General features: G+C 42.8%; 1 protein-coding gene across 1 annotated transcript in view; it reads right to left on the bottom strand.

Annotated features, from left to right (window-relative positions):
* The window catches only part of LARP4B (La ribonucleoprotein 4B), a 94,597-nt gene extending 74,228 nt beyond the window's left edge, over positions 1-20,369 (bottom strand). The window contains exon 1 of the mRNA XM_087420882.1: positions 20,133-20,369. The gene's annotated coding sequence lies outside the window, so the exon portion shown is untranslated. The remainder of the gene's footprint in view (positions 1-20,132) is intronic.
* Positions 20,370-26,059: the final 5,690 nt, after the last annotated feature.

Here is a 26,059-nt window from a genome sequence, read left to right as displayed (position 1 = left end):
AAAAAGAAAACAAATGGAACTAGAAGGAAATATACCAGATGACTGACAATGTGATTAAGTGTTAAAACTCAAGGATAGTGTTTCACTTTTACTTTGTTGCACTTCTGTAGTCTCAATCTTTTGAATAACTTACTTTTATAATCACATATACTTAATAAAACCCATTGGCTTGCTGATTCCACCTTTATGGAGCAACCAGCTAATCTTCTGGGCTCCAGGGCACCTTTCCTATAGAAAGAGCAAGCAACCCAGCAGGAAAAGCGTCCAAGTCCCTTCTCATTTGTTTGTCAATACAGATTAATAAAACTGTCATTCGGTGGCATATCATTTTCTTGTAAAACTACACCACTCAGTCTTGTTCTCTAAGACAGGAGGTCTCAAAGTGCAGTCTGGGCTTGTAAGAGATCCCAGAGACCCTTTCCCAGGGGCCCATCAGGTCAAAACGATTTTAGTAATAATGCCAAGATGTTATTTGCCTTTTTCATTTTCATTTTCTCCTCACAAAAGTGCAGTGGAGGTCTGGTGTAGTATCAAAGAATCATCATCAAGGTTATATGAAGACTATTTAAATATTCCTCACTTTTCCAACTACATACTGTATTTGTGTGAGGCCAGATTTCCTTCAACCAAAATAACACATCGCCAACAGATCAAATGCAGACGCAGATGAGAATTCAGCTGAGATTCTATTAAATCAGGCATTAAAGAGATTTACAAAAATATAAAACCATGCCACTTTCCCCATTAAGTTATTTTTTATTTTGGAAAAGATTGCTCTCTTTTCATAAACAATGTTATTTATATTACATGTAATGGATTTGTTATCATTATTAAAGAAAAATGTATTTTTAAAATTTCTGAGTCTTAATTTTTAATATAGAGAAAAGTCATATAAACAAAAGCTCTCAGGGATCTTCAATGTTCAAAAGTATAAAGAGGTCATGAGAACAAAATGTTTGAGAACTACTGATACAACCCAAAACTAGTTCTGACGGACAGATGCCTGGTGTTCATGGATGGGAGACATCCCATGTTCACAGATGGGAAGACATGCTATTCTTATGATGGCAATACTCCCCAAATCGATCTACAGTCAAGGCAATCCCTATCAAAATCCCACCTGCCTTTTTTGCAGCAACTGATGAGCTGATCCTAAAATTCCTACAGAAATGCAAGGGACCCAGAATAGCCAAAATAATCTCGAAAAGAACAAAGTTGGAAGACTTACACTTCCTGATTTCCAAACTTACTACAAAACTACAGCAATCAAGACAGCATGGTACTGTTGTGACAGACATACAGATCTACGGAATAGAACTGAGAGTCCAGAAATAAACTCTTACGTTTATGGTCAATTATTTTCAAAAGGGTGCCAAGACCCTTCAATGGGGAAAGAATACTCTTTTCAACAAATGGTGCTGGGATAACTGAATATCCTCTTGCTAAAGAGTGAAGCTGGACCCCTATTCTCACTCACTCTATATAAAAATTAACACAAAATAGACCAAACACCTAAATGTAAGAGCTAAAACAATAAAACTCAGAAGAAAACATAGGAGTAAATCTTTGTGAGCTTGGATTAGGAAACGTCTTCTTAGGGCACCAAAAGCACAAGCAACAAAAGAAAAAACAAACTGGTCTTCATCAAAATTAAAAACATTTGTGCTTCAAAGTATACCACCAAGAAAATGGAAAGATAACCCACAGAATGGGAAAAAATATTTGCAAATTATCTATCTGATAAGGGACATATACCTAGAATAAAGAATTCCTGAAACTCAACAATAAGAGACAAATATAAATAAAAAATGGGCGGAGTCTGAACTGACATTTCCCCTAAGATGATATACAAAAGGCCAATAAGCACATGAAAAGATGCTCAACATCATTAGTCTTTAGGGAAATGCAAATGAAAACACAAAATACCACTTCACACTCACTGGGATGGCTATAATTAAAAAGACAAATAACAACAAGCGTTGGCAAGGATGTGGAGAAATTGGAATATTCATTCACTGCTGGTGGGGATGTAAAATGGCACAGCCACTTTGGTCAACAGTTTCAAAATGTTAACATAGAGTTACCGTATGACCCAGCAATTCCACTTCAGTTCCCAGAGAACTGAAAACCTATATCCCCACCAAAACTTGTACATAAATATCCATAGCAACATCATTCATAATAGCCAAAAAGTGGAAACAACCCAAATAGTAAACTATTAGAGGTTAAGAGCCTTATTTTCATACATATGCCTGGCATACTTCAGTGGATTTTCAAATAATGATAGTATCATAGTTTGTGAATTTGATAATTTCTAAAACAATAAAAAAAAGATATCATTCTCCTAAACAGCATGAAATTCTTTCACTTGGTACAAAAGAGTGATGTGGAAACATGGCTGATTTGTCTCTGGATCAGAAATCTAGAAAGGGAAAGAATTAGCATTTGGATCTCTGTTCTGCAACGATTATTCTAAGTGCTTTACATGTTACTAAATTAACCTTAATTCTGTTAGTTAGGTCTCATGTCCATCTAGCAGACTGGGAAATTGAATTCAGAGATAAATTAGTCAAGGTCACAAAGCTAGTAAGTCCAGCGAGCTGAATCACATGCATATAATTTTTGCTATTCAACTCTATATGCTTAGAGAGAATTTCAGTAGTGCAGGCAGCTCACCCTATCAATCCATGCCAAAGGGCATACGATCCACTACGACACAACCTCACAAGTACCTACAGTTTCCTTAGTGGGTCTTCATTCCTTCTTCCCTTCTATGGTGATACTCATCTTGCACCAATGTACCGATTACGATTTTGGCATTCCAAATAAGCACTTTTAAAAAAAAAAAACACAGTGCCTAAATATAAGTCAAATACTTCATCATTTTATACAACAAAAACAGTGATCTAATTCAATGCCAGAATAAAAATGGCTGTATTGAGAGAAAATATTTTGCATCTTACTGGGGAATTTTCAAGTGTATGGATAATTCTTACTTCATGAGTTGACCTCAAAATGTACACATTTCACATAGGATGCGATTCCACTAAATGGGAGCCAAACATAAAACTCTTTTCTGAACCTAAAAACATTATTCTGAAGTCAGGAATTCTCCACTTCAACACAGTACTCCCCATTCTCTATATTCACCAAGCCCTTTAATACTTCTATGCCTTTCTTTACACATTCTATCCTTCTTGCCTGCAACGCTCCTCCCTCTCAAAAGCATCTTCCCGATTCCTGCCTCATTCCTTCTCCATGCAACCACAGCCTTCTCTGCTCTTTATAGCAATGACCACATCTGTGCCTCTTCTCTACTATCCTGAGTTTCTCAAAGGGAATCCATATTCTTATGTATAGGACATAAGAGAAATATATATTCCACCAATGATATGTAACAATTTACCCCAAAGAGCTTCCTTTTATCAGTAACATTCAAATGCATATGGTTTTACTGCAGTATTGTCCCAATACTCTGTTTCTGTATTTGCATCCACAAAATGAGGGAGGTGTGAAGTTTGCTAAGGTCTCTTCTACCCTAATTGTGATTAGGAGCAGTGAGTGAAGGAGCAGAGCGTGAGCAAAGGAGATGGACAGGACAAGATGCTACTACCGACATGTGTTCTAAGAACTCCAGCATAACTATTAGGATCATTTTACAGAAAAATAGTAAATGAATACTGAACTGGAGAAGTAAACAGTTTTAACTAAATATGGAAAATGGGCTCTGAAGAACTTCAGAGACTGCCCGAATTAAGTGCTGTATGATCCCCTTTGAGATCAATTAGAAAAGTCAAAATTTGTTACTATCAATGTGTAAACATACTTTGTAGAAGGACAGTTTACCGACCGGAATTTTGAAACTAAATAAACTCATTAGAAAAAAAAAGCGGTCAAAGAAGTTAAATCAAATCATTAAAGCACAATCATAGCATTTGAGGAGTGGAAGGACATTTGTTAATAATAGCAACTTTCTTTTATGAACCCAATAAGCCCATCTCTAAATAGAGAGGTGTAAGAAAATAAAATACACCATACAGGAATTACAATTCCTCAGTCATTTGCCTTGTGCTGCTGGTTAGATTACACCGTTTATCTCACAGCTATCAGCATCACTCTATAATACCTAAAGTGCACATTCCTGTCTTACAGCAGAATAATCTGTGAGACTGTTAGTGCAGATTAATCCATGCACCTTCCACAGCACCTAATGCACAGATTATATACTCAACTGAATCTGTAGCCTTGAATAGTGGAAAAATTTACAGACCAACAGATGGCTGTTTCCAGGAAAGCTGTTATTCTAGCTCTTTGTTTTTCAAGATTCAATATCTCTGATAGTCCATTCTTTCCACTGAGTCTTCTCACAGTAGATGTGTCACTCAAAGACACTTACAAATGAAAGAGAAGAATCCAATCTCAGTAGAGTACACAGTTCTTTAATTACACATTTAAAATGGCACCCAGTATGGAAATATTCGTAAGCATGCTGCCAATAAACTTCAAGATTAACTTTTTTAATTTCCTTTTATACATGTACAACTGTGCTGCTACTGCAGTGGGGAAAAGTGACTTACTTTTTATAGTTTGATCTGGTTCTGCTTCTAGGGAGGGCATAAAATCAGACACAAGATGCAAAAGCTTATTTCTTAGCCAAATATGATTGGAAAAGTATCTACGTGAGAAGTATACCAAAAATTCACATTATTAAAATTTTCCACTCATTGCTTTTAATTTAGAACTTATCTAGTAATTCCACACAAAAAATGAAAAAGATCCCTTCCAGCTTTAAGACTTATAATTGGCTTATGACATATTATCTTGCCCTGGGGAAGACAATTATTTGAAAAGACCATTTTAATTAGGATTTTTATTCAAATACAATACGAAACAAAACAGAGAGTTTAGATCATCTCATTAACCCTCTGGCTAGGAGAGAAGTATTTTATCTGTTAAATCTCTGACGAACTCCAACCACTCTAATACTTGGGTATAAGAAAGCCTAAATTAAATATTATTTGAAACAAGCGAAACAATAGGAAGAAGATTTAAAAAGCCTACCTCTTATTTTGCACGTGGTTATAATGGTTATTTTGTCAAAGTAAGTGCAAAGTTGATGCAGGGAATCACTTCCTTAGAGATACAGCCTTGCTGCCCTCAAAGTATAATTCCTTGCTCTTATCATGAGTCACTCCTTTTCCAACAGAAGAGCATCTCCTGAAGTACCTACCCTTCCTCACCAGAGGGAGAAGCAAATGGAGAGGGTCACAAGCACATGAGGTGTGTCTTTCTAGGGTGCAAGCTTAGCTCATGCACACATCTTCCTGAATACTCCCAGGAAGCTCTATACCCAAACCTGCAGCCAGGTTACGAAGGATACCCAGGATACGAAGCAGCAAGTCTACTGCATTTAACCTGAAATGGAAGGATTAAATACAAGAAGAAATACTGTTAACAGAGATGCTCAATTCCATAGTTAAAAAGCTAACTGTCCTGAGTCCAGCCTGTTTAGGATGTATTCTGACCTCCATTTATCTGTTTATGAACATTTTTTTCATTAAGAACTACTTCCCATGTGGAAATGAGGACTCCTGCCATGCTGGACTCGCAGTGTCTGATCCAGCGGTGTCCTTTTAGATCAGTCTGCTCATTTGCTGTAAAGACACTTTAGCCAAACTTCTGTACCTCTTATTTGTGCCATCTCTTTTCTTAGCCACACACTAACCTCACTGATGGCAAGCAAAATATATCGAGAGTCCCGAGTAGGAAAAAAACAATTTACTGCTGACATTTCATATGTAACATCACCTTTTGAACAAAGAGCAGAAATGCCTCATTCAATATCTTTTATAATTTATTTTTACCCTAGGCAACTGTGTATATGTAGTTCTCCTTTTACTACACAGCTTTTTCTTGAGATTTTTGACACTCCATAAAAATCTTCATTTTCTCTCATTTACATTTGAAGACAAAAAATGCTGATGGCCAAACATAGCATCAGTATACACCTGTACCAAGGAAAAGTCAGAATCAATACCACAAAAAAGTCTTTCAAGAGACCCAGAAGTCCTCCTCAAAAACGAGCTCTGGAGGGGCTAGCCCGGTGGCATAGTGGTTAAGTGCACGCGCTCCACTTCGGTGGCCCAGGCTTCGCAGGTTTGGATCGCGGGCACGCACCGACGCACCGCTTGTAGAGCCATGCTGTGGCGGTGTCCCATGTAAAGTAGAGGAAGATGGGCACGGATGTTAGCCCAGGGCCAATCTGCCTCGGCAAAAAAGAGGAGGATTGGCTTCGGATGCTAGTTCAGCGCTGATGTTCCTCACAAATAAGAGAAAAAGAGCTCTGGAGCCAGCCCTGACACCTAGCAGTTAAAGTTCAGCGCACTCCGCTTCGGGAGCCTGGGTTTGGTTCCCGGGCGCAGAACCACACCACTCGTCTGTCAGTAGCTGTGCTGAGGCAGCAGCTCACATAAAAGAACCAGAAGAACTTATAGCTATACAGAACTATGTACTGGGGCTTTAGCGGGGGAAGAAAGAAAAAAGGAGGAAGATTGGCAACAGATGTTAGCTTAGGGAGAATCTTCCCCTGCAAAAAAAAAAAAAAAAAAGAGCTCTGGATGGTACATTACTTCAACTCTTTTCGATGGAAAAAGTCTCTATTCACCTCACCCTTCCAATGAAGCTTGCATTTCTTTAAGAACTGCCAATCCCATTCTATTGCACTTTCCAATTTATAGTCACATAACTACAGTTTTTCAATTGAAAGTACATAATACTTAAAGTAAGATGGGGGTGGTGGTAAGCAAACTTAGAACTCAACATTTTAAAGAATGACAAGAGTGTCAGAGCTGGAAAGCAGCTCAGAGCTGCTGTAACCTTGTGCTGCTCAGACTGGGGCATGCTTACTATTCTTAGGAGGGGGCCAAAGAACCAGAACTAGAGAGGGTGGAATTTCTGAAGTCCTGGAACTATATATAAATTGATTTAGTAAAAAACTGTACACATGACACTGACAGAATATTTTCACTTCTTCATCCTATAACAGACCAATTTCTTAAAGTACTACCAAAATGTAGTTTTCAAGTATGTTAAATTAAAAGAAAAGCTTTGCTTGGGGGAAAAGGTACTTCTGATCTATATTAATCAACTAACCAATAAATCAAAACAAAGCAAGAATATCTTGAATGCATAATGTTTCTCCAAATGAAGGACAAGAAAATCCAGCAAGTCATGAAGAACTTCCAAAGGGTCTACAGAGCTCTTAGAGTAAACAGCTGTTTGATGCAATAGACGGTAGTAAATAGATAACTACGGCAACCTGTCTTCCTCAAGCCGTTACTACAGCCCTACAGAGCTTCTGCTAAAATTTTGTTATCTGAACATGCAAATCATCTTCCTTAAAAACTGAAAACCACTCAACAGTTTTATAGGTGGTGATAAAAATATGCTTTATTTCAAGATCTATATTAATGTGCATGTTTCCTTTCTTGAATTTAGTATTCCTAATATATATTCTTTAGCACTTTGGTGAAAGAAAGCGAAGTATTCTATAACAATTATGATCCTATACAGCTCTCGAAAATCAGACCTTGAAAGTCAAGGCAAGGGACCCAAATATAGCCTGTACATAAGACAACTTGAAAAAACTTGATGAAAATGAACGAGTTTTTCTCAGTGGTTTCAACATCAAAGAAGGTTTGGAGAAAAACCACCTACTAACTGAAGGAGTACTGGTCCTTTATCTGTGGTCTGGATCCCATTTCTTCTGCTTGTCCTGTATCTTCAACCTCTTCCTCCCCATCCCTCTGTAAACATGCCCAGCCTACAGTGTCTCCAAAGACAGGGCACAGGGAAGGAGAATGGAGAGGTGAGAGAAGCAAGGACAGGGAAGGACAACACCAAGAGGCTGGGGGGCCTCAATGGCAGGACGCAGCCTCTCCAAGGATGCTGCTCCTTCCGAGACGGCCAGCGCCTGCCTGCTGCTGGATCTACCTGGCAGGGCGGGCCTCTGCAGTTCTCTTCATCTGCTCTGGTGGGGGATGCCTGCCTTTCTCCTCCTCCTTTCTCACCCTCCCTGACTGCTCTCCTCCACACTAAGTACAGTAAAAGCTGTCTTACCTTAAGTGATTGGAAGTAACTGTAAAAGTGTGTTAAAGGAGGCAATTCTACAGCTGAGACATGGATCCTTAACCACTGTAACTTGTATATGCTCCTTCACTTGGGCCTTCTTCCGAGACTGAGTCAGTCTATTAGACGTTCTTATTTCTTTCTCACATAAACCACAACCATAACACATCACCTAAGACTTTCGCTTTGTTTCTTTAAAGTACAACTTAGATACTTAAACCATCATCTGAATGGCACAATGCTTCTAGAATGATTATTCTCCAATTTTTTATAGTTGTCTTATCCATATACCTAATTTAACAGTAGTGATTTTTTATTGTGACACTCCAAAATTTTCAAATTGGTCTTCCCATGAGTAACTGTTTTTGCACCCTTTTATCAGTTTATATTAGTTAAATCATGTAACTGCACTAATAGGGACAAACAGGACTGGCTTTTATAAGCACACAACTCAACTGGCAGGAAGAGAAGGAAAAAGCAACAAGGAGTGGCCAGCCCCGGCCCTCCTCCGCCCACAGCGACCGTGGTTCCACAGGACAGCGCACCGGGAGCTGTGGCCTCACTGCGCCTCCCTCATCCTCTTCCCTCTCAGCTGTTCATGGCTTCAGTTGACACCACATGCTGAATTTCAGTGCAACTACGCAAATATCAGGTGAACTTTTTTTGTGTGTGTGTGAGGAAGATCAGCCCTGAGCTAACATCCGATGCCAACCCTCCTCTTTTTTGCCGAGGAAGACTGGCCCTGGGCTAACATCTGTGCTCATCTTCCTCTACTTTATATGGGACCCCACCACAGCATGGCTTGACAAGCGGTGCATTGGTGCATGCCGGGATCCGAACCCACGAACCCTGGGCTGCTGCAGCAGAGCGCATGTACTTAACCGCTACGCCACAGGGCTGGCCCCCTGGTGAACATTTTTTGACCTACAGACTCCTCAAAATCAATCATCAAAACAAAAAAATCCATTCCCACCCTTCCTTTTCATTTAAAACAAGTAAACGAAAATGACAATGAATCCCTCCATCTCAAGGAAAGACAGCAAGCATATCATCTACCCAGCTGCCTGAAACAGAAACCTACAAATACATTTTCAACCTCTTCCTCTCAAATAAGCTTATATCTCCCCATCTCTACTGTCACTAAACTGTTCAGATAATCATCATCTCTGATCTAAATTACTACCCCAACTTCTTACGTCTCCCCCAATCCCACCAATTCTTCTGCAGAATGACCTTCCTGGAAGAGGAGACGAGTCTCCCACCTCTCAGCTTATACCCTGGGAGGCCTGCAGTCGGGACACCAGGACAACAAGCAAGGACAGTTGAGACGTCACTCCCCAACCTCCCCACAAAGTCGGGGTCAAAAACCCTTTATACCCAGTGACGTGGTGTGTCAAATGAGGCCCATCTCTCCAGTACTGGGAGGGCAAGAATACATCTACCTTCTCCACAGCTGTATTCCTAATACAGTACTTAACAGAGTAAGAATCTCAGGAAATCCGTGTTTATTTCGCCTTTCGTGCAATCAACATGTGGGAAGAAATTCCTAGTATTTAAAATACAAAGCTCAGAAAATGCGGTGATTCCAAGTGAAAACCTCTGTTGCTGCATATTCCAAATGATGTGTTAATGTGAGAAAAGAGAATATTTTTAGGTTAGGGTAAAACTACTTTGAGTTCATTTTCGTTTTATTTTAGATATTCTCTAGATTTTGTATACAGTCATGTCTCCATAGCCACGAGTTTCACATTCACAGATTCAACCAACCTCGGACCCAAATTTCGCAGATACGGAGGAATGGAATTGAATCCGCAGATGTGAAATTCGCAGATATGGAAGGCCGACTTATTCACTGCACTATGCCATTCTATATAGGGGCCTTGAACATCCAAGGATTTTGGTATCCACGGCAGTCCTGGAACCAATCCCCAGCAAATACCGAGGGACAACTATATGTATATGCATACGTATGTGCATATATGTAAGTGTGCACTTGGGATCTAAACATATAGAAGAGTTAAATATAAAGTGATGATGACAGTAAAAAATTACATTTAATTATCAAAATAACAACAAATCATTGAAGAAGTTCCCAAGTGACAAACACATAGAAACTATTACTTATATTGAAGGTAGAGGTCAAAGATCTTTTTGAAAATCTGCTGACAGCTATGAGTCCTTTCACTGGAAAAATATACATATACTAGAAATGTTAAACACAGAATCAGAAGTTCAATGACCCAGCAAGTCCATCACTGAAAAACAGGCTGGGCTCTGGGGAGGACATTAAGACCAGGAGCTCGAGTCCATACCCAGCATGAACGCCGACTCCCCAGATGGTGACGCTGGACACTCCCAGTTTACCTGATGTATTTTTACGGCATGTATAGTCCAGAGCACGTGCTTAAACAAATGCAATCATTACTATTACTATCATTACTATTACTAGCGAGCCAGAAGCCAGACCCAGGCAGCTATAAAATATCACACTGTACTCGGAAAGTAACAGCTACTGAGTCCAAGCACAGAATCTAACCACAATTCTCAAATATTAGATGCGACAACTGAACACACTTGCACGTTTTCCAAGATGACAGTGCAAACCAGTTAATATTAAAAAACAAATACCCCCTAACATGAAGTGTTCCTTCCAAAAGTGATACCACATTCAAAAAAAGAATTTAAGATCCACAGTTATGAATTCAAAAATACATACTACTTTGGATAATCTTTCAGTTTGATATTCCAAAGGAAATATATCCCAGGCATCATACCATCTCCATCTTATAAATAACTGAATCACAACTCCTAGGCCAGTGAGAACTATAGTTCAACAGACGAAGAATCTAATAACAGCATCTAAGCAAACTATCAGAATCAGAATCAGCTCCAACAATGCTGATTCAGCAAGGTAAATGACCTTGTCTCAGTCTTGTGGTGCGGGATACACCTGACCTCAACGATCACAACTATAAAAACTACTATTAAAACTTTCTGTTAAAGCTAGCATTTCTGATGCTTAGCTATGCTGCATGGTGTATCCCTCAAATCTACCAGGTTACTTGGATCTCAGGCGTTAGACAGGAAATCTACCTCCCAAAAGTTTGGTACTATCTGTAATGGACCTGGAAGCAAAAAGCTAGATAGATCCCATTTTCTGCCCTTCCCTCATCATGTGACGTACAGCAAACTGTATTCAGGCCTCAGTTTCCCAAATAGTACAACAGGTGTTCTGAAGAACAAATGAAAAGACAAGGGGGTGGGAGGGGCTTTGGGTCCTCTGAATTATAAGCCAAATATACTGTTGAGGGTGGGAATTACTGCAATCTGCATTCATCTCTCCCAGTTTGTAGGAAAGCTGCAGGCTATTAAAATCTGAAATCATTACACACACAGCAGGAAGCAAGCAAAAACAGTTGTTGAGGATGGTAAACTAAAGGCTAAGAGAGGTGGTGCAGTGCTCACAGCAAGTCACCTTCTCTCCTCTGAGCTCTTTACAAAAAGGTGACCAGTGTGAACAGAGGTAGTAACATTTCCAAAGCCCGAACCCGGATCCCTGCGCCAGCAGTGTGGCTATTAAGTTTTACAACTGTCTGAATGCTTCAGGAAGGAAGCCACTGATTTTATAGGAATTTCTCTTAGACTATTTCTCAAAGATGACATGCAGACTGCAGTCTGAATATATGATACAAACTGGAAGATCTGTTAGCATCTTCCTAAATGGAGTAAAGCTAATAGGTTAAATTATCTAAAGTGACAAACAGAATCCTTAATTTTCCTGGAATAAATATGTTATTTCAATGTTTTTAAAAGCACGCTTTAATAGCTACTTTAAGAATCTGCTTTAAAATAATTTTAAAAAAACAATAAAATGCTGACAAAATTCTACAGCATACATTTCAATTTTCCTTTTGAAACTCCATTGTTAAAGGTATACCTTGAAAAGTATCTTACATGTATTCTATAATTGTAGTGCAATGGAAAATCGAATTTAGAGAGGAGACCAAAGTCTGCAACCAACTAACTAGCTGTATTTCTAATTAATTTAACCTTGTGGGCTTCAGGTTCCGAGTCTTTAGAGCTCTAAAATCCTAAGACTACAACTGTAATATTACACTATTTTTCTAGCAGTTAGTTTCAGAAACTAGTTACCAAATCTCAGTTAATAAAATAATGTAGACCAAAACTAAGTCTCAGAAACTGATGTCCTAATTCAAAATGTTATTTCATTCACACTAAACATTATATAAACAGTCAAAAAGAACTAAAAGTTTCCCTCTCAGTCTTATAATTGCAGACAGGTAACAGTGGCACTAATAAAAACAAATAATCCATGCAACTGGATTAAGGCTGATTAAATGTATTGTTAATTATTATTAAACATTTGGTAAATATATTCTTTACAAATTGTCAATAAACTTTCCTAACCACATCCCCACACACCAAACGTAAATTGGAAGTTAATGATCCAGCTTTTATTTGCCCTGCTCATACAATTACCTATTAATACAATTTGTGGCCATATAATGACTTTGGGAAAACATCTGATCTATAGCTTTTTATCTTGAGCTGTAATCTTGTGATTTCATGAAAAACTTATACTGAGTTAACAGTTTAAAAACCTCCACAATTACAATCAAACACACACTCAATATTCTGAACTTGATAGGAACAGTATGCCAAGAGTGTCTGTGGGCTTGACTGAAAATACTAAAACATGGTCATTTAGGATCTCAAGGCACTCTTGCAGGAAAACATTGTACTCTTAACTGGAGTTCCGCCAGGTCACCGAGACTTTTAAATTCTACGTGCCTGAACGCTTCTGCGGGCTGACTTGGCAATTCTATTTTCTACTTCCCGTCCTTTCACTCTTAGGTTTAACTCTCCTGCACTGAACCCTGAAAGACAATGATTTCAGCAGAATAAATGAAAACTCATCAACATATACAAAGAAATGGGAAGAGCTGAATGCACAGACAGCAGCTCCAGTGACCTGCGTTACTCACTGCGTCCTTTGGTCTTCCCTGATGGCCCTTCCCTCCCTAGATATTTAAGATGTGAAGAAGCAAATACTGCTGATTTACCAGCTACTCCTTTGTACAATGGTCTGCACTCCAAGTGACCCAGTGAAGGGAAACCGGAAACAGCATTCTAGTCTGATAACATGTATCACTGGAGATACACATATCAATCTAAAAGGAACATGGAACTTACAATAATGCCAGGGAAAGTTTCACCCAAAAAGGTTTTCACACTAAGCTTCCACACTAAATGACAACCAGCATACTATCAACTGTTGAATGTTTTTACCTTCTAAAAACACAAGTAAAGAGAAAATGCTTTTGTATTCTGAATGTCTAGATTTTTAAAAGGTAACTTTCCACAAGGACTTCAAGTCTACTTTTAAAGGTTCCTGGTATTCTCTATGTGAAGTTGTGATAAGCCAGGCAGCAATGGATTATAGTACCGTATAAAGTTTGGGTGTACGTGTGTGTATATATATGTATGTATGTGTATATCTATACACACACATACACACAGATACATATATATATGTATACATATATACACATACACACACATATACATGGTAAGGCAGGAATTATACAGATGATAAAATCTCAACAATGAAATACAGAGATATGAAGTCATCAACAAAGAGATAGAAAAATAATGCTCAGAAAGTATAAAGTCTTTAAAGAACAGTTTTTAAATGACCTGAAATTTTCAGGAAAAAATATTTGAAAAGAGAATGTTTAACATGTTCAGAGAGAAATAATCATTGAGGCAACTTGTAAATCTGTATCAAATTAGTCACTAATTTTTATCCCTATATTTTGAGCTTTGACAATAAAACAAGGCTTTTTCAAACTTGAAAACAAAATGTTCTCATTTTTCAGAGATGTTTCTAAAAAAGGAATCTATTAGTCTGCCTTAATAAAACCTGAAATAACAAATATACTTTAAAGTGACAAATGCTAGAAGATTTAACGCATACTTTTTAAGTATTTTTAAACATACATGCTGATGTGTAATGCAAATGAAAGAGGTTCTAAGCAAGCCACTCCTCACTTAGACGGGGGTCTGGCCTTTCCCACAGAGATAAACACAAGTGTGAACAAGACTGTTCTCCACCTTGGGGCCAAGCAACACCCATCCGTGTGCGCCCATTCCTCCCCTTCACATCCCTCTCCACAAAGCAGAATGATCACTTAAAAAGACACTTCTCGTCATGTAATTCTCCTGTTCAAAACCCTACAACTGTTCTTAGGATACAGAGCAAAATTCACACCTCCACTGGGACCTCCCAGACCTCCTGTGATCCAGCTGCCACCTCACCCCGCCCTCCCCGGTTACTTAGCCTCCCACACATCAAGTTCCTCCAAATCGCTCTGCCCCTCCCCAGCTCGGAGTCTTTGCACACTTACCTCTTGCCCTAGAAGGCTCTCTCTCCATTCCACCCTTCCTTTAAGGAAGCCTCCTGATCCCTCAATGCCTACACTGATGATCTCCCAGCACAAAGTACTCTCATATCTGATTATATGACTGTCTACCTGCCTTAGTGGACAGCAAGCTCCAAAAAAAAGGGCAATTTATCCCTTCTGTTCACCATTACAACCCTGGGATTTATTCTTAAGTTATTTAGTGCATACTATGTGCCATTCTAAGGTCTGGGTTCCTATCAATGAACAAAATGGACAGAAACCCTTAACTTCATAGAGTTTATATTCAAGTACAGGAAGACAGACAATAGATAAAATACGGAAATCACAAGGCACGTTATAATGTAGTAAGTGCTACAAAGAAAAATAAAGCAGGGAAGGGAGATGAGGGGCGCCCACCACAGGACGTGCTATAATAAATGCAACTGTCACAACGGGACTGCTCGAGGAAGTGTGGAGTTGAGAGACATCAACGAGTTTCATGCACAGAAGCTTCAAGAGTCCAAATGCCAGTCTACTTTACTTTAAAACAATTTACTTTCTTAATTCTTCCTAGACCACAAGCCTTAGAAAAAAGTTCTGGTATTGCTCATCTTTGTACTGCTAGTGTCTGATTGATCAAAAACACCTCCTCAAGGCAGGCATAAATTCTATTCTTCCCTCTCAGTGGCCATCCTCTGAACCAGGTCATGTAGCAATGATTCTCAACAGGAAATAAGAAATAGAAAAATCCACTGAAGTTTAAAAATACATTTTCAGTATTATAATTGCTTTGGTTTTGGTTAATATAATTTGTCTTAATTTTAAAGGAAAATAAAGAAGGTAAGAAATATTTGTTATCAAAAGGGAGCACATTTTTAAAGACTGAGAAAGCATAATCTAAAAGTCCTGTAAATTACTCCACCTAAAACACGGTATGCACTAGATGTAGCTGTAGCTTAGTTAATATTTTGTAAATATAATTTTTATGCACTTCCTATTGCATCCTTTTTTTTTTTTTTTTTGTGAGGAAGACCAGCCCTGAGCTAACATCCAATGCCAAGCCTCCTCTTTTTTGCTGAGGAAGACTGGCCCTGGGCTAACATCTGTGCCCATCTTCCTCTACTTTATATGGGACACCGCCACAGCATGGCTTGCCAAGCAGTGCATCAGGGCGCACCCGGGATCCGAACTGGCCAACCCCGCACCGCCGCAGCGGAGCGCGCGCACCTAACCGCTTGCGTCACCCTTTCTGAGGGAAAATCTTCATGTTTGCTTATAAAAGCAGAAAATGTATGATCTACAAATAATTTCTCTAAAACTGAGGTGGGAGGTGTCTTTAGGTGTACCTTAATCCCTCTAGCTGAACCAAGTTTGCTGAACCTCTATAGTGTACCTGGTCCTAACTGGGCAAAAAGGATCTTGCCCACAAGGAGCTTATAGCAAGTCATTAGGTGTTATGCCTAGGGTGCTATGGAAACAGAAGCACTCAACATGACCTTAGAAATCAAGGCAAGGATTCCTGAAGGACTCCTGAAATACCGTTATAGGGATGAGTTAAGGAAAGGGGTGAGTTTAAAAAAAAAAAAAAAAAAAAAAGAGGACATTCAATTTCAGGCAAAGAAACTACAGAGAATAAAGGCAACACCATTTGTGACACCATGGTTTTGGGGGGGGCAGTGGTCAGCACAGGCTGACCAAAGGTGGCCCAGCCTGCAAGGAGGAGGCAGAGATGGCAAGGCCCCTGGGTATTTCTTCTTTAGGCAGAGACGGTCATCGTGGAGTTTTTCAAAAGGGCCTAACCATCAGGATATGCCTTTAAAGCAAACTCTAGCCTTATGTGACTAAAACGGTGTGTGTAAATAAAAGAGAGCATCTTATTTTTATCACGCAAATAAATACCATCCTAATTTATCCGTTTTTAAGCCAAAATTTTTGCATATCAGATTTCATAAAGAACATTTTCAGTGAAGACTAAGTCTCACCTCAATGATCATCAAACTCCCCCTAAAAATTAAGTAGTCTGTTTTCAATGTCGAGTTAAATATGAAATGTCCTCCATGTTACACAATGCACTCTGTGGCCCAGGTCTCACTAGCGGAGAAGTATGGCTGACACTAAAGGAGGAACCACCACAGAAGGCACAAAAGGGATGCCATCACTCACCTGCAACCCTTCATGATTAAATAAGAACCACAACAGCTTCACCAGGAAAATGGTGAAAAGATAGTTTATAAAGGCACTGAAGGGACAAAAAGTATGGGAGCTTCAGGGTGGGGGAGATGAGAAGGGAAGGAAACAGAAGCTGAGTTAATAATTTTCCCTGTTCCTAAGGAAGACATTTACACGCGGGAAAAATAAAGCGTTAGAACTTTAGGAGGAAAACATTTCGAAGTTGAAATTATCTTATTTCTTTTATAAGAGAACCTAATGGCTTTCTACCTTAAAATTCCATATTCTAATAAAGAAATTCATTTTCTAATCAAGACAACTCCAGAAGTAGAGTAGCTCCAAAGAGACTGACAAGTGCAACAATTAGGAGCAAAAAGTTAAAACTCAAGGAAACTAAACTAAACTCAGGTCTGCTGAGTTTAACCCTCTCACCAGGCAGTGCCTCATGTACTGTGCTCTCTTAAACTAGCTCTTACAGAAAAAAGAGAACTATTTACAGGAATAAGTTTCTACAAAAGAGCAGAAGCAATGAAATCCAGCAGCTGTGTCTGTTTTTTAACAATGTATTTTCCATAAACACAACTTCAGTGTTTGTTTTCTTCTCTCCAGTAGAAAAAGGTTGAGTCAATGGTATTACAGGAGGAATTACAAGAATATACTGAGATTTTCACACATTTATCAATCAGAAAACAAAACCCCTAAATATGAGAGAACTCTGCAAGAGTACAAGCATGTGTTATGAAAGCTTATTTAAAACTTGTGCCTTTAACATTAGGACAACGACAAATGGAATTTAAAGTAACATCTAGCTATGCAGCTTTTTACAATCGCTAGGAACCATCATAAAGATAATACATGTTACTAAAATTAGAAGACCTGGATTATAATCCTAGTTATCACTACGGAAAGTATGAACCCCTGCATGACACTGAAATAACAGTGTAAAGCAGTTAGTTTGTCAGCCACTTCTTGGCTGGTAACATCAACCACGGGTCTATCACTACAAAAACTTGTAAATATTGTTGCAAATTGATGTAGAGTAGTGGGGCCACTGGAAGGCACTGTTTAACGTTACTACCATTAACAACCTGATGTTCCCAACTCACACTTAAGTATTTTAGAATTATGTTTTTTATGTGAAGACTGCTTCATAAAAACAAGTGACTAAGTAAAATATTTGTTTCCAGAGTTTAAATATGTATTTGTCAAAATTTGTGCTTATTTACGGAAATCATATTAAGTTCAATAAAATCTCCAAATCTCAATTTTTTTTAAAGTGCAATCTTAGGAACGTTAAATAAAATCAAATTTCTCCCTGAATATGCCGCCATTTAATTTCAGCTACTCTTCTATAAAACACATTAAAATGAATGCTAGAAAACTTTTGTACTCACATTATCAATCTATTTTCTCTCTGGTTCCTACTCAAACATAGTATAACTCCTTTCTCCAAATATACATTCTATCCTCAGAACCTGCTTTCTCTGTCCAGATACGTGTGATCAAGCAAAAAAAATTTCTCTCTGCTAATAAGTTAAAATCGAGAGCCACAGAAAGAATACTGAAAATAGTAATAAGGTAAACACCACTTTCAAAATTCTGAGTAACAATCTCAGTAATACAAAAAACATTAAAAACAGCCAACATCAATGTGTTACAACAGCCCTATGGCGCTGATATTATTATTATCCCCTTTTAAAGCTGAAGAAAGTGAAGCACCAAGAGGGCAATTTCTAATCAATAAAAAGCCATGCCATTCTTTCATGTAAATAAGTCAACTCACATTAACTTTTCAAAAAATAGGATGAAATCTATACCTAACCAAAGGCAAGTTTCAAGGGGAAGTACACAAATTAAATTTATGGTTGAATAATAAACCTGCTAATCTAGTGCCTTTCAGCAAGTATTTCACGTTAGCAAGTCAAACAAACTTCGGTCAAGCAATTTCTTACAGCTTGATTATAAAACTGCCTTTCAATATATTAAATGCAGAGAAAAGCTGAAAAACCACAACCATTTCAACTTCTGTAAATTACGCTGACTGTAAATTAGAGGGAGCCAGGCAGGTGGGGAAGTATGGAAATTGCACGTTGCACATACTATCTGACCACCACAGAGAAGTGAACATCAGTCTCCCCGATCCCACCCACCCCCCGCCTTGGTCTTCGCAAACTACAACTTAGCACCTCTTTCAAGGGCATTTTAAATACTTAACACAACTTAAGACACCAGCTAAATATCATAAGAGCAAAAACTTTCAAAAGGGAAAATAACTTACGATGCTTACGATATTCGTCTTCAAGTTGGCATTATCTTTTTTTAAACCGTCACACATACAAACTAATTTCCCTGCACAGTCCAGGGAAGTCCTTCTGTTCCTGCAGTTATCCAAAACTTCCAACTTCCACTTCAGATTAGGACAAGTTACAGTGCAGCCAGGGAGAGGGTCTCCAACGCATAAGAAGAGCTACCCTACGGATCATTTTCTCAAGTTTCAACTCAGCCAAAATCAAAGGCCGTTTTATATATAAATGAGGGGGAAAACAAGACTACCTGCACGAAGAGTTGCAATACAAAATTACACTTAAGTCTGAGTAACTCTTAAGTTTACATTCTGATTGGACACTATTGAAAAGCAGGTGGTAGGAGATCCCTGACCTGTCCCTTTCTCGACTGTGGATCCTGGCCCTATTTCGAACACAGGGCATCTTTAGATGCGATTTTTTCTAATTCCTTCAGAACCTGCCTCTGCTTAAGCCTACCGAGAGGAGAACGAGAGCTTCCCAAACACACACCAAGCAACACGATCCTCACTTCCTGGTCCGAATGACCCCGTCCCCTCCCCGCCCGGCCGGCCGGCGGTCCCGGCTCTGGGGCGGAGGGCAGGGCGAGGCCGCCGCAGTGCGGGCCGGACCGGCGGCGCTGCCCGGACCCCGGCCCTGCCCAGACCCTGCCCAAGTCCCGGGCCTGCCCGCACTCTAACCCTGCCGGACCCTGCCCCGCTCCCGGCCCTACTAAGACCCCGGCCCTGTCCACCCGGACCCCAGGCCTGCCCGGACTCTAACCCCGCCTGGTCCCGGCCCTACCCAGACGCCAGCCGTGCCCTGACCCCGACGAGCGGCCCTGCACCCTGGCGCTGCCCTGCCCGCCGTCCGGCCCTGCCCAGACCCCAGCCAGCCCTACCCCTGTCCGCCGACACTCCGGCCCCGGCCCCGTGCAGACCCGGGCCCCGGCCTACCACTGCCCCAGCCCGGCCCTGTCCCACTCCGGCCCCGGCCCTGCCGGGCCGCGTCCTCCGGGAAGATGGCGGCCCGTGACAGGCGGGTGCGGCGCGGGTCCGAGGCGGGGCCGGGCGCGGAGCGGGGGAGCCGAGGGGACGGGAGCGGCCCGCCCGCCGCCCGTCGCGCTCACCTGTCAGCGCCGCCGCCGCCCGGCCGCCGACCGCCGCAGCCCCGGTGCCCGGCGACCGCGCCACACGCGGACGGGCCGTGAGGGAGAGGCGGGAGGAGGGGCGCGGCCGGCCCGGACGAGCGGCGGGGGGCGGCGCGGCGCGGGCTGGCGGCGGGGCGGCGGCGACTCCTTCCCGTTTCGGGCCCGAAAATGTCTCAACCTCGCGACTCCGGCGCCCCAACGCTCCTTCCCGTTCGCATGAGAACACACAGCTCCCGCTTCCGGGAGTCGGCGGAAGTCCCGCCCCGCGCGCCCGCGCGCCCGCGCACTCACCCGCCGGGCCTGCAGACTGGCGCTCGGCGCCCGGGAGACCCTCGCGTCATGGCGGCGCGGAGCCTGTATTGGACGCGCGCGGGGCCCGGCCCTCCCCGCTGCCTCTCGGCCTTTCCGCGCGCGCGCCCCTCCCGGCGGCGTCTGTGATTGGAGCGGGCGCGCACGCAACCACGCCCCGCGCACGCTTCCCGGCCCCGCCCCGTCTCGTCCCGCCCACGTCCTCGCCCCCTACCGCCCCCCCACCCCGTCTCCCCGCCGTGACCTGAGGAGGCGGCGCCATCGCCCGGGATCGAGACCTCTGTCCCCCTCACCGCAGCGACCCCGGCCCCTCTCACCCCGGGACAGCGCCCCCGCCCCGCTCACCTCGGGACCGCGACCCCCGACCCCCTCACCCCGGGACCGCGACCCCGCCTCCCTCACCCCGGGACCGCGACCCCGCCTCCCTCACCCCGGAACCGCGACCCCGACCCCTCACCCCTTACCGCGACCCCGACCCCTCACCCCTTACCGCGACCCCCGACCCCTCACCCCGGGACCGCGACCCCGACCCTCACGCCGGGATCGCGACCCCGACCCCTCACCCCTTATTACCGCGACCCCCGACCCCTCACCCCGGGACCGCGGCCCCCGACCCCTCACCCAGGGACCGCGACCCCCGCCCCTTCCCTCCGCGCAGTGACCCCGACCCCTCACCGCGTACCGCGACCCCCGACACCCTCACGCCGGGATCGCGACCCCCTCCCCCTCACCCCGGGACAGCGACCCCGCCCCCTTCCCTCCGGACAGCGACCTCCGCCCCCCTCCCAGCCCCGCCCTCGAGTGGTCCGGCAGTCCTGGTGGAGGTCGGGGTCCAGGATAGCCCCCCTGAGCGCGGCCGTGTCGGGTCGGTCAAGCCGGTGCCCTCAGTCGCTCCTCGGCAGGTCAGCTGCGTTCTCCGCGATTTCACGGGGAATGCTGAAGACTCCGGATATCTCCCCAACGCGAGAATATTCTCAGCCACCCCGACCCATTTTATGGGGAGAAAAAACTAAAGTATGTTCACTTCCTTGAAGCTTGCTGCCTGATTTCCTGTATACCTGCTCGGCTTGATTATTGGTTATATAGATATAAATATGAATTAGTCCAAATTGTGGGGTTTAACCCTTATTAAAAAGACTTTTCGTGGTCACTTCTCCGTGCACTTGTGCTTCTCATTTGTTCCTACTGACGGTGTTCAAACGCTGACAAGTCTGCGTTTTGGACTTGATGTATTGCTTGGGAAGATCACCTATGCCATCAGTGTTGGCTGCCACCTGCTTTGTGAGACGGTGTCACATCCTAGCTCTAAGAAACTTGTAAGTTAAATAATGATATTCATAGCAATATCTTTATTTTATTTTATTTTGGTGAGGAAGACCAGCCCTGAGCTAACGTCCAATGCCAATCCTCCTCTCTTTGCTGAGGAAGATTGGCCCTGGGCTAACATCTGTGCCCGTCTTCCTCACCACCAGAGCATGGCTCGACAAGCTGTGCGTGGGGGCGCCCAGGATCTGAACCTGGGAACCCTGGACCACGGAAGCGGAGCATGCGCACTTAACCGCTGCGCCACCGGCCAGGCCCCATAGCAATATCTTTCAAGATAGTCAAGTAAGACTGAGATTTCCACGAATGTTGAAAGCATGTACATATTTCAGAAGAAAATAGCGTTTAAAGCTCACTTTCCAAGAGAACCTGCTGGATGCGTTGCAGAATCCTTCTCAGGTGCCTCATTTATGGTTACCTCCACTTGTACCCTTTCAGACCCAGGCCCCTCCGCTTGGCCAGGAAATCACGCTAGGCCCAGTGATGCGGTCCACCTTTGAAAGATCAGGAATTCTCCAAAGTAAGTCACACTTGCATCTTTTTTGCTTGTGTCTACATTCTGGCAGACATTTTGATGGACAGATAAGTTCCTAAATCACAAAAGAGACTAATAAGCTAAATGACATGAGAATACTCTATATTGAAATGACATCTCTTACTTTCCATTCACATTGTGTGATCTTTTCTGAACAATCAAAACTGGCTTGTTGTTCTCCTACGATTTTTTTTTTCTTTTGACCTGTGTTTCAGAAGAAACATCTGTTTTCGCCTTGGGATGTGAGGTATAACATAAAACACATTTTTATAGCATTTCTACTTAGCAAGTTAAGATCAATTTTAAAAAGTCACTTCCCATGTCAAGCAGTTACAAATCCTACCTATCCTACCTAGAAACTCTTTCCTGCTCCCCCTTGGGATGGTCTTAGCAGCACCGACTGTGTTCTCTGCTGCTGTGTCACCTCGCCCCATCGCGCGTGGTGCCAGCACACGTGTCCTTGAAAACCCTGCTCACCCTCTGCCTCTGAGTCACGACCTGTGCTTCGCCCCAGACGGTGAAGTCAAGTTGTGTCACGGACTGGACGGCCCTTCACCAACTGTCCCTATCCCGCCTCAGCCTGTCCCTTCCGTCTGCTCTCCTGCCCTGGCGTTGGACGCCATAAGCTTCCCATCACATACGCTGAAGCATTTTCAAGACGTCGGGTCGTCGCCGGGTGTGGAGGTGGGTCTCACACAGGCCTTACACGCTGGGCCCGTCCTGTTGGCTGCACGGCGAATCAGCCGCCAGCCGCCACGGTGCGCGGTCAGTCCTGGCAGCGCAGAGCAGAACGAGGAGCGCGGGCCGCCGGACGTTTGCTGCTCGCCACGTGCGCGGGGAGCACGCGGGTCCCGCAGTGTCCCTCGTCTGCGCCCTCCCCCTGAGCGTCCTTCGTCAGCTTCGCGTCTGGGAAAGCTGGCTCGTGTTTCAAGTCACAGCTCGACTGTGAGGTTGGTTTCCGTTCTGGGTCCTCCTAGCGCTCTGCTGACAGCTCTGTTGAGGCTGTCGTCCTTCTCCCTTACCTGATCGTCAGCCGACCGCTGACGGTTCCGCAACGGTGGAGACCCCCGGAGTGACATCTGGCACCGTGCGTGCGTGCGTGGGTGGCGGCGCCTAGGCCCTCCTTAAAAATTAACCCATGAGGAAAGCAAGACATTCTCTTAGGAAAGGCCTAAATTTCAACTAGTAGCTAAGGGCATTGTTTTTCTTTTATTCTCCCAGCACTTTCTGTGAAAAATACTTTTTGTCCACTGTATACATCATCATTGAAAATTTCCTTACCTGTATGTTAGCAAACTCATTTGTGGCTTAACCACACTGCTCAAACTTTATTCCTAATGATTTAGAACTATTCCTTTACCCATTAATTAAACAAACACTCACCAGGTCCCTACTCCACCTCAGGGGCTGTCCTAAGTGTTGGGGAGATGGCACAGAGCAGTCCAGCCCAGAAGGCTGGTGAACAGACCGTAAGGGATACAGAGGAATAAAGATGACCACCGAGTGTGCACAGAGTGCCTAGTAGCAAGGAACCAGCTTGGGAAGGGATCAGAGAAAATGATAACTAAGCCGAGGGCAAAAGAGACAAGAGTGGAGGGGCCGTGGACAAACCTTCCAGCAGGGAGGGGGAGGCCAGTCCTGGTCAGAGAACAGAAGTATTTGGACATGTCAGAGCATGAAGCCAAGTTGATGGGGAAGATGATCAGGAGCCTAGAGGGGTGAGGCAAGAACTCCAAGGGTCTAGTGAGTCTCTTAGGATGTTTGGATTTGATAGTGAGTCGAGATTTTATCATGGGGCAAGAGGGGGCTCCTAAAAGATTTCAAGCTCTGGAGGATCTCTGGCCCCAAAAAGCCGCCCAAATAGAAATACAGTAAGGAACTAGCTTAGTCAAATTACGTGGAAGTATCAAAATAAATAATGACAGTAATACATTAGAATACATTGAAAAAAAAGAATGCATGAGTTCATACTAAAGAATAGAAATAAATAAGTTAAAAAAAAAGTAGAGATGAGGAAGGAAAAGGGAAAGCTTTTCTTTACAGTAGAACGCTGACTAATAAATGGAGAAGGAATTATTTTAAAAATTACCACATTGCTGGCTGACAAACAGTAATGTACAACAAAAATTTCACAATAAAGAAAAAAAAATTACCACATTGCAACTATCACAGAATTTATTCTGGCAAGAATCACTAATGAATGCTAAAATCACTGGGTGGAAGTTTGTTGAGGAACAGGTTGTGTATGCCATTTCACAGCTTATTAGTTCCTTATTGCTTATTAATTGCGAAGGGGGAAAGGATATTTTTTACAGTGCATAAATATGGTGGACCTCATCTTAAGAGATGAAAGTTGGCATCCCCAGTGATGTGGCCTCCTGACATGGTGTGACATGGCCTCAGTTACGTGGTGCTTCTGCCAAAAGTGCACAAACTAACCATGAGGAAGAGTCGCAAACTCAAACTGAGGACATTCTGCAAAATGATCAGCCCATGCTCTTTAAAAATGTCAGCTGTCAGGGTCATAAAAGAAAATGAAAGGCTGAGGAACTTTTCCAAATTAAAGGACACTAAGGAGACATGACAACTAAATGCAATATGTAATCCTAGGTTAGATCCTTGATCAGAATAAAATTTGCTATAATGGACATGACTGGAATTTCAATATGGGTTCTATTCCAGTCTTATAATCAAGGTTAAATTTCCCAAATTGGATTTATTTATAAATTATTTTATGGCTATATAAGTGAAGGTCTTTGATCTTGGGAGATATAAGCTGAAGTACTTAGAGGTGAGGGGTCAAGATATCTGCAAGTTTCTCTCAAATAGTTTTGTGACACACACACACAACTTACACAGAAAGGGAATATCACAAAATCGTAATTGGTAAATCTAGGTGTAGGATATATAAGTCGTTACAATTTGTTTTATAAATCTGAAACTCTTCAAAATGGAGAGTTATCTATTAGAGATACATGCTGAAGTATTTATGAGCGACATGATATTATGTCTAGGATTTGCTTCAGAATCCTCTAAAGGGGAGGTGGTCGGTAGGAACAGAGAGTAATGGGACAGGCTAGTCTGTTGAAATTTGTTGAAGCTGGGTGATGGATGCATGGGGGTTCACCAAATTCTTCTCCCTGCTTTTGTATATGTTTTAAATTTCTCATGATAATAAAAACATGGTGATGAGATGGAGGGTTTTAATTCGTCGTAGATATTCTGTGAACATGTATTGTGCAAAAGGCAGTGAAAGAGAAGGAATTTGTTTCCCAGGATACTCCACAGCCTTCCTGCTAGAGCCACAAAGGGGCCTGGGCAAAACCTCTGGGTGTCCAAGCCGGGGAGGCCGAGAAGGTGGGCAGAGTTGCGTTGGCAGCTGCCAGCCCTGGGGGAGGAGGCCTGAGGGCCTGAAGGGCAGGTGCAGAGTTTGCTTGAGTATGGAGTTTTGGAAAGAGGGACCGTGTCTGGAGAGAGTTTCCGAGGAACTTTTATGTAGTGCTCTTTGTAACACCCTGGGGGCTGCTTTGTGAAAACCAGAGTAAAGACCTAGGCCGGTCCTTCAAGGCTTCTGTGGTTGGATTGCGTTTCCTTTGGAAAGAACGTCCTTCAGGGCCGAGGGTGCTGCCAGGACTGCGGCTTAAATTCATACGATTTCTTGCAGGTGTCCTCTGGGATAGTTGACCTACATGGTACCTATCTGCATTTAGGCAGATGTATCACTTGAGGCCTGGGAAAA

This window comes from Ceratotherium simum, chromosome 32, assembly GCF_057802395.1.
Source record: "Ceratotherium simum simum isolate JZ-2026a chromosome 32, ASM5780239v1, whole genome shotgun sequence".
Classification (NCBI taxonomy): Eukaryota; Metazoa; Chordata; class Mammalia; order Perissodactyla; family Rhinocerotidae; genus Ceratotherium; species Ceratotherium simum.
Note: the sequence above shows the minus strand (reverse complement) of the source record. Positions and strands in the feature narration are given on the sequence as shown.